At 39.1% G+C, this 14,951-nt stretch overlaps 1 pseudogene; it reads left to right on the top strand.

Moving 5' to 3' along the window:
* Window positions 1-13,323: 13,323 nt before the first annotated feature.
* On the top strand, window positions 13,324-14,596 carry LOC125352930 (annotated as a pseudogene).
* The last annotated feature ends 355 nt before the right edge of the window (window positions 14,597-14,951 follow it).

Below are 14,951 nucleotides of genomic sequence, written 5' to 3' on the forward strand. Positions count from 1 at the left end.
CACTATGTTGAACAGAAGTGGGGAGAGTGGGCATCCTTGTCTTGTTCCTGATTTTAGGGGGAATGACTTAAGTTTCTCTCCATTTAATATGATATTAGCAGTTGGTCTGTTGTATATGGCTTTTATTGTTTTGAGGAATGTTCCATCTATTCCTGTTCTCTCCAAAGCTTTTAATAGGTATGGATGTTGTATTTTGTCAAAGGCTTTTTGGGCATCGACTGAGATAACAATGTGATTCTTGATTTTAGTTCTGTTTATGTGGTGAATTACGTTGATTGATTTATGGATGTTGAACCATCCTTGTGACTGAGGGATGAAGCCTACTTGGTCATGATGTATGATATTCTTGATCACTTTCTGGATCCTATTAGCTAATATTTTATTGAGGAGCTTTGCATCTGTGTTCATTAGTGATATTGGTCTGTAGTTCTCTTTTTTTGTTGGGTCTTTGCCTGGTTTGGGAATTAGTATGATATTAGCTTCGTAGAATGAGTTTGGAATTTCTCCCTCCATTTCTATTTTGCGGAAGAGTTTGAGGAGTATTGGAATTAGCTCCTCACTAAAGGTTTTGTAGAATTCGTTGGTGAATCCATCTGGGCCTGGGCTTTTCTTAGTAGGGAGGTTCTTGATTACCTCCTGTATCTCACCGTAAGTTATTGGTTTATTTAGCTGATTTATTTCTTCTTGGTTCAGTTTGGGCAGTTTGTACTTCTCTAAGAATTGATCCATTTCTGTAGAATTATTGTTTTTTGCTGAGTAGAGGTTTTGGAAATAGCTCCTTATGATTGTTTGAATATCGTGTGTACTTGTTGTAATTTTTCCTATGGAGTCCCTGATTTTACGAATATGAGTCTCTTCTCTTCTTTTTTTTGTAAGTCTTGCAAGGGGTCTGTTAATTTTGTTTATTTTCTCAAAGAACCAGCTTTTAGTCTTATTTATTTGTTGAATGGTCTTTCTATTTTCAATCAGATTTATCTCTTCTTTAATCTTTGTGATCTCTCCCCTCCTAGTCGTTTTAGATTCTGTCATTTCTTGTTTCTCCAGTTGTTTTAGTTTCATCGTGAGGGTATTCACCTGCTCTGCTTCCATTCTTTTAATGTGGATGCTGAGTGCAATGATCTTGCCCCTCAGAACTGCCTTAGCTGTGTCCCATAGGTTTCTTTGTGATGTGTTTTCTTTGTCATTGTGGCTTATGAATTCGTTGATTTCATCTTTAATTTGATCTGTGGCCCAAGTGTTGGATAGCAGCGTGGGGTTTAGCCTCCAAGAGTGTGTATAGGCTCTGTGGTATCCTTTGTTGTTGAGGGTTACCTTTAATCCACTGTGATCAGATATAATACATGGGATGACATCAATACTTTTGTATTTGCTGAGGTTCTTTGTGTGGGCTATGACGTGGTCTATTTTGGAATATGATCCATGGGCTGCTGAAAAGAAGGTGTATTGGGTCTCTGTGGGGTGAAAGGTTCTATATAGGTCTGTTAGATCCATTTGGGAAATGGTGTTATTTAGGTCCTCAGCTCCCTTACTAATCCTCTGGGTGTTGGATCTGTCTCTTGGAGAGAGAGGAGTATTAAAGTCACCCACTATGATTGTGTTTGCGTCTATCTTGCTCTGTAATTCTTTGAGAATTTGCTTGACATATGTCGGGCCTCTTTTGTTTGGTGAGTATACATTTATCACCGTGATTTCTTGATTCTGTATTTTTCCTTGTATTAATATGTAGTGTCCTTCTTTGTCTTTTTGAGTGGACTTTAAAGAGAAGTCAAGCTTGTCTGAGATCAGGATGGCTACACCTGCCGTTTTGGTGAATGCATTTGCTTGGTAGATCTTGCTCCATCCTTTCACTCGAAGCCTGTTTTTGTCCCTTGCTGTAAGGTGGGTCTCTTGTAGACAGCAGATGTCAACTTTTTGTTTGCGAATCCATTCTGCCAGTCTGCTCCTCTTTATCGGGGAGTTTAAACCATTTATATTTAAAGAGATCAAGGATAAGGGTGTTTTTTCTCCTTCCATTTTCTTGGTGGGCTGTTTTTTCTTCTTTTTTTTTTTTTTCTTCTTGTCTTTAGTGAGCTTGTGTTTCTGCTGGACTTTGGCTATTGAAGTTTCTTTCTGATTCTGTCTGTGTGTCTTTTACGATCTCTGTTGGGTGGGGTTCCCCTCTTAATATTCGCTGTAGGGCTGGTTTTTTATTCACATACTCCTTTAGCTCCTCTTTGGTGTGGAAAGATCTGGTTCTCCCTTCGAATGTGAACTCCAATTTCGCTGGATATTTGATCCGAGGTTGTAAATTGTTATTCTGGAGTACTTGGATGGTGTTCTTCCACTCGCTTCGAGCTTGGTAAGTTTGTGTGGATAAGTCGGATGTTATTCGAATCCTCTTCCCATTGAAAAAAGTTTCCTTCTTCGCTTTGGCTGAATTCAGAATTTGCTCTTTAATCTTGAGGTCTGTAGTCTTGAATATTATGTGCCTTGGGGTGGCTTTCCTGGGGTCTGGCCTGCCAGGTGTCCTATAGGCTTCGGTTACCTGGATGGGGTCCCCTGTGAGATTGGGGAAGTTTTCTGCAATAACTTTATTGAGAACATGATTAAGCCTTCTGCTCTGGTATTCGGCTCCTTCTTCTATTCCAATTATGCGCAGATTATATCTCTTGTCTTTGTCCATTAGTTCCTGGATTAGTCTTCCCTGAAGCTTCACCTTTTCTTGGAGTGTGGTCATTTTCTGGTTGTTGTCAGCTGCTTCATCGTCCAGGCGAGAGATTCTGGATTCTATATGGTCTACTCTTTGTGTCATGGTTTCAATTGAGGAGTTTATGGATGTCAGAGAGCTATTTATGGTTGTCATATCAGCTCTGATCGTGGAGATTTCTTCCTTTAAAGAGTTGTATTTTAAATCTATTTTTTCATGCATTTCAATTCTTAGGATGTGGAGATTTTCTTTAAAGGCAGCTTGCATTGTATCCATTTTTGCTTCCATTTCTTTAAAGCAGGTTTGCATTGTATCCAGTTTTGCTTCCATTTCTTTCTTGGCTTCCTGGGTGTCCTTCCAGATTTCCGCTCTAAATTCCTGGAATTGTTTTCTGATTTCATTTCTGACGCTTTCGATCATTCCTGTTAACATGGCCTCATTTGCTTTTTTAGTCTCCATCTCCTCTTCAGTCGTGCTGCTTTTTGGAGTTGGTGAGTTGGCTTGCCCTTTGATGAACTGAGTTATGTTTCTTTGTGATTTGCGCATCTGGAGATCTGGATGGCTTCTCAGGTTTGGTTTGTAGCTCCTCCCTCCCTCCTGTGTAGACGTGTCTACGGCAGCAGGTGCTGTCGCTGTGTCCCCGCCCACCAGTGCAGGGTACGCCTACCAGAGCGGGCGCTGTCGCCGGGGGCCCCGCCCTCCTGTGCGCTGTGCGTTCAGTGCAACAGGCACTTCGGCGGGATATGCCTCCCAGAGCAAGTCCTGGGTTGTTGGGTTGTGCTTGCGCCCTCCCACGAGTCCGTTGGGGGGGGGGGGTACGTGTGGGGCCCAGTGGGATCGACTGTCCGGGTGTGGCTTGGCACCTTCAGACCTCACCTCCGCTGTGAGGAGGGGGGACGTGATCAGGCTCAAGTGACCCTGCTGGGCTGGTATTGCCCACCAGCGCCTGTGGTTTTAGTTGTAAGAGTCTGCGAGGTGCAGGCGCCTCGGGTGGGGTTTGCACAACCGGCTGTCTCCCGGCCCCTGTTGGGAAGGGGGCGGGGCCGGTTCTGCCAGTTCAGGAACCTGTGGGGTGTTGGTGCTGCTGAGCCCTTCCCCTGCTAAACTGACTTCCCAGCGCCTGATGGGAGCTTCCCCGCCTGATTTGTGGGTTCTTTGTTCCCTCAGGGGTGGGGGAGGGGGGAGGGAGGGCACTCACTTTTGCCGCTTTGTGTGTGTGTCCCTCGCAGCCGTTGGCCCTCCAGGGGTTGGCTAAGTGTCGTGGTGGCTTCCCTGGTTCCCGATTTCTGCCGCGCTGGGTTCCCTTGTCCAAACCCGGTGTGGACCCGAACTTCTCGTCGCTGCCGGTGTGTCTTGGTCCGCACCCTGCCTTGTGTCCGTGGGGTCTCCCCCTATATGAATTCTTATGTTTAGTCTTTTGACAAACTATCATACCGCTTTGCAGAATAGTTGAATAAGCTTACATCCCCACCAATAGTGTAGTAGAGTTCCTCTTTGGCCACATCCCTGCCAGCATCTGTTATTGTTAGTTTCTTGATAATGGCCATTCTATTGAGGTGAGGTAGAATTTCAATTTTTTTTTAATTTCCACTGTTTTTATGGCTGGAGATTTTGAACATTTCTTTGTTAGTCTATTGTCCATTCTTATTCTTCTAAGTAGTCTGTCCTTAAATCTTTAGCCCATTTGTTAATTGGGCTATTGTTTCTTTGAGAGTATTGGGGGGAGGGTTAATTTTTTGAACTTTAAATATATTTTAGATATGAGGCCTTTGTCAGATGTCCCTCAGTGGATGAATGGCTCAAGAAAATGTGATATACATAAACAATGGAATTCCTCTCATCCATCAGAGAGAAAGATATTGTACCATTCATAAGGAAATAGAAAGACATGGAACAAATTATATTAAGAGAAGTAAGCCATGCCTTAATAAAATGGGTTGCATGGTTTCCCTCATTTGTGGCAACTAGAATGTGCCTAAATCCACAAGTAGATACAGTGGGTGTTAAAGAAAAGAAAAATACATTGCGACATGCTGAATTACAGGTCTACAGACATTCACACAGGTATAGTGTAAGCCTAGTGACTAGTGTTCCTAGTCACTCAGGAAGTGAATCTAGGAGGGTCAGAGTCCATGCTCAGCCTTGGAAAATTATCATGTCAAAAACACTAAAGGGGCTAGGGATATGGCCTACTGGCAAGAAAGCTTGCCTCCTATACATGAAGCCCTGGGTTCAATTCCCCAGCAGCACATATACAGAAAACAGCCAGAAGTGGCGCTGTGGCTCAAGTGGCAGAGTGCTAGCCTTGAGCAAAAAGAAGCCAGGGACAGTGCTCAGGCCCTGAGTCCAAGCCCAGGACTGGCAAAAAACAAACAAACAAACAAACAAAAAACACTAAAGGCAAAAACTGATCGAAGCATTGCTCAAGTGATAAAACACTTGATTAAAAAGGCACTAGATAGGGGCTGGGGATATAGCCTAGTGGCAAGAGTGCCTGCCTCGGATACACGAGGCCCTAGGTTCGATTCCCCAGCACCACATATACAGAAAATGGCCAGAAGCGGCGCTGTGGCTCAAGTGGCAGAGTGCTAGCCTTGAGCAAAAGGAAGCCAGGGACAGTGCTCAGGCCCTGAGTCCAAGGCCCAGGACTGGCCAAAAAAAAAAAAAAAAAAAAAGGCACTAGATCTTGAATTCAACCTTCAGTATTATCAAAGATAATGACTTGATCAAACACTTGCCAAAACTACACATTGTACACAAATATATGTTTTGTTTCCAATTTAAGAAAAATGAAAATAAATCATCAATTAAGAACCAGAACATGATGCTCAGCAAAATGAACTCCAAGATATGGAAACAAGAGATTTTTCATTGTTGTTATTATTTTTAATGTACTATGTGAAGTTATTATTTTTCTCTTTAGTTTTTCTTCCCTATGGTTTAGTCCCTATTGTCACTGTATTTGATTTTGGTACCCTGGGTATTGTATATGTTGATCTGATTAGGGAAGGGAAGCGGAACATCGAAATGGTGAAAAAAGAATAAAAGGCAGGGCTAGGAATGTGGACTAGTAGTAGAGTGCTTACCTAGCCTGCATGAAGCCCTGGGTTCAATTCTTCAGCACCACATATACAGGAAGAGCTGGAAATAGTGCTGTGACTCAAGTGGTAGAGCACTAGCCTTGAGCAAAAAGAAGCCAGGGACAGTCTCAGCCCCTGAGTCCAAGCCCCAAGACTGGAAAATAGTAATAATATTAATAATAAAAGGCAACAGCAATACTCACAAGACAATATGTTGGAAATTAACTGTATAACTTGGGGGCTGGGGAATTGGGAAAGAGGGAAGGTGGGAGGAAAGTCAAGGAGGAGGTAACAAGTTTGACAAGAAATGTACTCATTACCTTATGCATGTAACTGTAATCCCTCTATACATCACCTTGACAATTAAATTAAATTAAAAAAGAAGAAGAAGAACCAGAATGGATACAACAGTGATACTCACAGACACTAGATTGGAAATAAAAATTACAACTTGGGGGCGGGGGAATCGGGGGAGTGAGACAGGAAAAAGGAGTGGTAACAATGTTGAACAAGAAATGTACTGATTACTTACTTATGTAGCTATAACCGGTCTGTACATTACCTTTACAAGAAAATAAAGTTAAATTTCTAAAAAGAACCAGAATATGTTGTACATTTCTAAAGATAGAAACTGATATCATCAAGTAGTATAAAGGCAATGGAATACACGATATATCTGAACAAGCCGTAAATTGTATTCCAAATTAACTTCATTTACAAAATCCATTCAAATTCATAACACACCAGAAAATATAACAGGAAAGATGAAGTTGTTATTGACATGTCTACAAAAAAACTGGTTCTTTGGAAGGAGGAAACTACAAATATAAAAGAAAAGGTTTTTGGTATTCTTTGAGATATTCATAATGTAGAGAATATCCAATTAAGGATATTAACCTATTGAATTTTACATACTATTATTCTTCATAACTTCTTTTGTGACAGTCTGGCTTTTGAACTCAGGCCTGAGTGCTATCCCTTAGATTTTTCACTCAAGGTTGTTGTTTTACCACTTAAGCCAAGCTCCATGTCAGGCTTTTTGGTAGTTAATTGCTGGGAGCCTAGCTAGCAGCTAAGCTCATCCTGACCTCTGGCTGTGCTGATGTTGCCAAAATGTGCAGCTAGGTTCATTATGACCTCTGGCTGTGCTATTATCACCAGGATGTGCTAAATGCAAAGATATTTGTCCACAGCCACTATCCGGAATTGCTTTCTTACCTTGTGTTTACTGTAATCAAATGTTGCAAACTTCTAGGCCTCTTTGTGTTCTGGAATTTTAACAACCCTATGCTATTCCCTGGTTCCAAAACTGCATATAAGCTGGGAGTTGAGAATAAACTGGGCTGCAGTCTTGAGTTACAATCTCAAGGTGCAGACCTCCCGAACCCCATCTTTTGTCTCTTGTCTTCTTTTTTCTCTCATCTATCTTTCTTTTTCTTTAGTCCTCGCCCCCTCAATCAGGACTCCCTCTTCGTTGCCGGCTGGCTCTGGCAGTTAATTGGAGAAAAGAATCTCATAGACTTTTCTGCGTGGACTGGCTTCAAAACTCCATACTTAGATCTCAGCCTCCTGACTAACAGATGGACCCACTGCTACCTGGCTGTTTTCATACTTTTAAAATTAATTAAAAATACACTTAAATATCATTACATTTTAAAATATGTTGAACTTGCCAATTCTCTGGCAAATTCCATGAAGAAAATTGAATGGAGGAAAAGGTACTATTTTCCTTGAGGATTACATTTGTAAACACAACTCTAAGGTCTTGGAAAAAAACAAAACAACACCTGAGTCGTCCAACCAACAAGAGCATTGTATAACTTTTAAATAGATATGTTTATTATGTACACGGTGAATTAATGTATGTATTCATGTATGTTTGTATATATATGTATATATGAATATGTATGTGGTTAAAAGAGAACGTTTAATTTTTAAATGAAATAATCCAAGGAAAAGATGAGAATCGGGTTTCTAAAGTTGAGATCCTCCCTCCCCCACACCCCCCACATCCTGAGACTTGAATACAGAGCCTGGGTGCTGTCTCTGAGCTTTTATGCTACAGCTTAAAGCTACAGCTTTACTTCTAGCTTTTATTTTTTTTGGGGGGGTGTGGGTGGTGCTTAATGAGAGATGAGAGTTTCACAGTTTTTTTCTCCCTTTGGCCTGGGCTTGGTTTCAAACTGTGATCCTTAGACCTCAGGCTCTTGAGTAGAATTACAGGCATGAGCCACTGGAGCCTGGTGGAAATTATTTTTTTAATTTAAACAGGCCCTTACACTTACATACATATCTTTCCAAGTATTAACTTCTGTGCTTTGGTTGCTATATACAAAATCAAGGATCAAAATTATATTTATCTCAGGCTCCTGAGTTCAATCCCTTATACACAAAAAGAAAAGACAAGAAAATAAAAATACAGTACAAAAATAGTTTGAAAAACCCAAAACAAATCTCAAAATAAATTTTCATTTATAGTGTTTTGAACCACTTTTTTATGCCAAAATTGCTTCTAGGTAATGATAATAAAGTCATATGAAAGACAGTTAAAACACTAGCTAGGCCCCATTTGTAAGGAAATAGAAGGACTTGGAAAAATTATGGTAAGTGAAGTGAGCCAGACCCAAAGAAACATGGACTCTATGGTCTCCCTTATTGGGAATAATTAGTACAGATTTAGGCAAGTCATAGCAGAGCATCACAAGAGCCCAATAGCTATACCCTTATGAACACATAAGATAATGCTAAGTGAAATGAACTCCATGTTATGGAAACGATTGTTATATCACATGTTATATTCAACGTCCCATCTGTATCTGTAGCTTCTATTATTGATGATGTTCTTGTATCACCTTCCTGTGGTTGCACCTACACTATCTCTGTAATCTTATCTGAGTATATTGGAAACTGTGTATACTGGTATTAGAAGTAGGGAATTGAAAGGGAACACCAAAATTGAGAGACACAGGGTAAAAAAAGACAAACAACTACAAAAGAAATACTTGCAAAACTGTTTGGTGTAAGTGAACTGAACACCTCAGGGGGGGAAAGGGAAAGGGGGAGGCGGGAGTGGGGTATGAGGGACAAGGTAACAAACAGTACAAGAAATGTATCCAATGCTTAACGTATGAAACTATAACCTCTCTGTACATCAGTTTCATAATAAAAATTTGAAAAAAAAACAACAAAACACTAGCTAGGAGGCTATTTCACAAGCCAGCCAAGTGCTGTTCACACTTCTGGGAAATAATGCTCTTTTCACTACTTTCACTTCTAATCTCAGCCCTGGGTGCACATATTTTGCCATTCCTTTCTGTCAGGGACTACAGATTTCCTCTTTGGCAGTAGAATGAATAGAATAATGGGTAATATTTAAACTACAAGGACAGCTTGAAACTGTGACAATTAATATAGATCTAGGAAATGGGAAACTCTAGATTAAGAGACTTGGCTAGTTCTTTGCTTTCCCAATTCAGTCTTCCTGTCAGTGTAATTAGACCTTAATTACATGAAGACAGTAACTGAGCCAAACAAATGTAATAGTTGCAGAGGAAGAAGGTAAGTTTTACTTTTGGAATCAAGATTCTACAGAGAGCTTCATTCCCCTGACAAGCTGAAAACTGACTAATGTGAAAAACTGAAGCCTTCATGGTACTTTAAGACAACAAACAGCTCTATAAATCCAGACATTACAAATAAGACATGGAAAGCTTCTTCTTGCCAGAAAAACCAACCACAGATACCAATGTGAGTAGAGCTGTTCACACACACACACACACACACACACACACACACACACACATTTTTTTTAAGTGAAAGAATTGGAGAAATCCCACTGGGTGCTTTAATACTGTAACCTGCCATAGGTAGCAGTAGTGAGCTAGAGCTAGACACTATTGCATTTCCTACTGCTTGAGTGGGTGCTGAATGCTGGCTGAGGGCCAGGCCAGTTAAGGGTCAGTTGTCAGCTTCATTGCATTCTGGGAGCTATAACTGGGCCTAAGAGGTTTATGATCTATGAGGAGGGCAGGTTCCCACTTGCTTCTGAAGATTTCAGTTTGTGCAAGAAGGAGTAGGTAATATCCAGAGAAAAGTCCCCAAAGGGAGACAGGGAGGACCAAACAGAGCATTCAGTTTCCCCCCCAAATAACTCAAGGAAATCAAGCATTCTCTGTCACGTGTAGCATAGTCTGATTCCTCCCATCAAGAAACCACACATTGGATGGTAAAGGACAAAAAAGTACGCCTGGACATGATCAATTATACAGAACTCTAGACATTCACACAGTGAGCCCAAAGGAGGATATGCTTAGATGAAAATGATATTCATTGAAATGAATTCCAACAAATGGAAACGAGAGGTTTTTTTGTTCTTCCTTTTGTGTGTTTTTTCCTCCTTTGTCATTGTTTTTGTTTCCTGTACCTTTTGTCCTTTATGTAAGTTTTTGTTTGGGAAACAATTGGGGGAGCTCAGAAATGGTGAAACGGGGGGTGAACAAATGCAATAGTGATACTCACTAGACACTTAGTTGAAAATGAACTATACAATTTGAGGGGGAAGGCTGAGAAGGAAAAACTGGAAGAAAGTGAGGGAACGGTGACACTGTTCAAAACTAAATATACTCACTACCTGACTTATGTAACTGTAACCCCTCTGTACATCACCTAGACAATGACAATTACAAAACAAAAAACAAAAAAAGCAATGAAATATGAAAAGGAGTCATGAATTGTGTTTAAAATTAATTTCATTTACATAATTCATTTAAATCTATAACACATCAGAATATATAAAGAGGAATGCTTCCAATACACTGGTTCTTTGGAGGACAGCAGTTATTCACCAAATATTTTTATGATCTTCCAGAGGTTCGTAGTATAGAGATTATCCAAAAAATTTATTACTATATTCTGCTTAAATACTATTAGACTTCATACTTTAAAGTTTTACTTTTTAAAGAATCTTAGTAATACCGCTTTGGTCAATAATAACTCCTTTGTACAACTCTTTGAAGATAATAAAAGCATTCAAAAATATAAAAATAAATACAATAAAGAGGAATATGTAATTATATGATTAAATAACATAAATAATATGATATATTACTGATAGCTAATATGTGTTCATTATTTTATTTGTAGATTTCATTACATATCAAAACTTGATTTTGTTCATATTCTCACAAATTCAATGAAAAAATCTGAATCCTTGAGGATTAGGTTTGTAAATAAGGTCCTGTGGGCTTGGGGAAAAAACAAACTTCAGTTGTCAAACTAATGAGTTCTTTGTACAGCTTTTAAATATACATGAACAAGTATAAATGCATATACATGAATATACATGTGTATGCATGTGTGTACATGTGCTACCTATATGTATGTGTGATATGTATTTTCACAGAAATATATTTTCAAATATATAGTGCACAACATACATTTGTGTGTATAGTACCCATATATATGTGCCAATATACATGCATATGAATATGTGTATGCATATGTAGGTGCATATACAACATATATATATACATATTTCTGTAGAATGTATATATACATGTATCTACATATATTTTTATGTAAGTATACAAATGCATTTGTGTCTACAAAATTACTTTCAATTTTCAAAGCAATGTAACCTAATAAAAGTGTGAAAGAGAAGCACTCTATTGTATCAGAAATTTGTATTATTTTATATAACAATTTAACCTTTCGATTCACATTTACTTACTCTTACCTGTATTATTTTCCAAATACTAACTCTTCTGTGTCTTGATTGCATTTATCTAAGTCAAGGATCAAAATCATATTTATCTCAAAAAGCCGTTTTCATTGATGGCATAAGTATGTTGTAATTCTTTTCAATGCCAAGTTCACATCTAGATAAGGAAATAAAGTCACATAAAAAAAACAATATCAGGGGCTGGGGATATAGCCTAGTGGCAAGAGTGCCTGCCTCGGATACACGAGGCCCTAGGTTCGATTCCCCAGCACCACATATGCAGAAAACGGCCAGAAGCGGCGCTGTGGCTCAAGTGGCAGAGTGCTAGCCTTGAGCGGGAAGAAGCCAGGGACAGTGCTCAGGCCCTGAGTCCAAGGCCCAGGACTGGCCAAAAAAAAAAAAAAAAAACAATATCAGACTGCTGTCTAGGAAGACTGCCTCACATGCCAGCCAAGTGCTGCTCCTACTTATAGAAAATGACACTGTTCCTACTTCTACTCTCAGCCCTGTGTGCACATATTTTGCTATTCCTTTCCATCAGGGAATACAGAGTTCCTCTTTGAGAGTAGAGTAATAGAAAGACTTGTTTGGTATATTTGAACTAGAAAACTGTTCTTGGTGCTTTAGATAGCATGAGTAGATTTATGAAGTGTGGGCCTGTCTGGTGTTTGAGTCCCACTTTTTGTTTAATAAACAAAGAATTAATAGACACTTATGGCAAAGATTTTGACCTTCCAAACCGCCTAAGTATATCAAAATAACTAGTCTCCTTCAAGTCTTTGTATGCGGTTTGCTGAAAAATCATTCTTTTACACTGATCATCACTTTACATTCCTGAGTTTGAAAAAGGACCCAAGGGGGTGGGGGATGACTTATTCTGTGCCTCAGACTCTAGGAAGTGGGGAACTCTAGATATGGAAACTTGGCTAATTGTTTGCTTTCTTAATTCCTCTTCTAGCCAGTATAATTAAATCTTAATTACCCTAAGACAACTTCTAAGCCAAACAAATGTAATAGTTGTGGAGGGAGAGGCAAATTTTACTTTAGGGATTACAATTCTGCAGAAGGCTTCTTTTTCCTGACAGGATGACAACTGTGACAATTAAAAGCTTTTTTGGTATCTTAGCTAGCCAAGAACTCTACAAATCTGAAAGTTATAAATAACACTCTCAAAGCCTCTTCTTCACAGATGACCAATGCTGAGGTTGTCTGCATCAAAGCTACCAAGGTAAGTAGAGCTGATAACACTGCAGTTTACCTAAATGCCCATGTAGCATTTCCTTATGCACATCGCATAGGCCTTATTTCTCTTTGGGCATGCAAGTAAGTTAGTGAGAGGTTCTGTATCACTTAGGATACACTCTTCTAATATGACAGTATGGAAAAATGTGTTGGACAATCCCAGTAGATGTCACTGCAAAATGTCGAGAATATTTGTCCCAGCTTTAGCTGCATCCTTATATAAAGTTTTCACCTTCTGTTCTGGATTGGCTTTGAACCAAAATCCTCAGATCTCAGATGCCTGAGTAGCTAGGATTATAGGTGTGAGCTATCAATGCTTGGCTGCTTTTTTTTTAAGGTATTAGTTTCACTGGCATTAAGTTTATCACCAGTATTAACTTCTATATGCATATGCATTTAATATGAAGTTTTCTTTCCTCGTTTACATTCAAAGTTTCTGTATTCAAACATGCTATTATAATATCATATAGAAAATCTTCATTATTCATGACCTGCTTGATACAAAACCTATTGCCAATAATGACAATGTACAATTTTTCTTAGAAGAATGTTAATTATGTCTTTTGGCCAGAACCACCAACTTTCAGTAATTTGCCAAAATGATGAACACAAAGGGAAGGAGGAGAGGTACCTGATACATGTTCTCTAGGCCCTTCAGGAAACATGGAGTTGTAACTTTGGCCACATACATGAGAATCTACAAGAAGGATGATATTGTAGTCATCAAAGGAATGGGTACTGTTCAAAAAGGAATGCCCCACAAATGTTACCATGGCAAACTGGAAGGGTCTACAATGTTACCCAGCATGCTGTTAGCATTGTTGTGAACAAGCAAGTTAAGGGCAAGATCCTTGCCAACAGGAGTCATGTGCATATTGAGCATATTAAGCACTCTAAGAGCTAAGATAGCTTCCTGAAAGGAGTGAAGGAAAATGACCAGAAAAAGAAGGAAGCTAAGAATATGGAACCAACCCAGATGCCCCTCAGTAGACAAATTGATGAGGAAAATGTGGTACATATACACAATGGAATTTTATACCTATATCAGAAAAAATGACATTGCCCCATTCATAAGGAAATGGAAAGACTTGGAAACAATTATACTAAGTGAAGTGAGCCAGACCCAAAGAAACATGGACTCTCTGGTCTCCCTCATAGGGAATAATTAGCACAGGTTTAGCCAAGTCAGAGCAGAGGATCACAAGAGCCCAATAGCTATAACCTTATGAACACATAATATGATGCTAAGTGAAATGAACTCCATTATGGAACTCCGTTATGGAAACGATTGTTAGATCACTGTTGTAACTACTTTCAACGTGCTATGTGTAACTGTAGCTTCTATTATTGATGATTTTCTTGTATCCCCTTCCTGTGGTGTACATGCACTATCTCTGTATCTTATCTGAGTACATTGGAAACTATATACTACTGGTATTAGAGCTAGGAAACTGAAAGGGAATACCAAAATCAAGAGACACCAGGTAAAAAAGACAAACAACTACAAAAGCAATACTTGGAAAAATGTTTGGTGTAAATGAACTGAACAACTCATGGGAGGAAAAGGGAAAGGGAGAGGGGGAAGGGGGGAATGAGGGAGGAGGTAACAAACGGTACAAGAAATGTATCCATTGCCTAACGTATGAAACTGTAACCTCTCTGTACATCAGTTTGTCAATAAAATATTTTTTTTAAAAAAAGAAGGAAGCAAAAGAGAAAGGAACTTGGGTTCAACTGAAGCACCAGCCTGCTCCATCCAGAGAATCCCACTTTGTGAGAACCAATGGAAAGGAGCCTGAACTACTGGAACCTATTCCCTATGAATTCATGGCCTAAGAGATGTGAAAAAATAAAAGACCTCTGAACTATTAACAAAAAGAATGCTAATTATAACTTGTTCAGGCTATAAATTATTATAAATAAGAATACTTTAGTCTCACTTTTATATGTTTTATGCAACAAGGTGTAATTATAACTGAAGAAAACTAAGTCTGTGATAAATGCACCTAAGTACCTGTCTTTTAAAGCTGTTTGCTGCAAAACAAAAAACTTCTTGTCAAATGGTATTTCCCACAGGTTTGGGTCAGCGACCATACATTATGTAACTATAACCAAACAACTACTCAACATAAAAGGTAAAAAATAGACCTCTCAGTGGATCAAAATAGCTCAAAAGCTATGTATGTATGATTATATAAGACAGGGATAAGCAAACTCTATTGTT

Source organism: Perognathus longimembris, chromosome 6 (genome assembly GCF_023159225.1).
Source record: "Perognathus longimembris pacificus isolate PPM17 chromosome 6, ASM2315922v1, whole genome shotgun sequence".
NCBI lineage: Eukaryota > Metazoa > Chordata > Mammalia > Rodentia > Heteromyidae > Perognathus > Perognathus longimembris.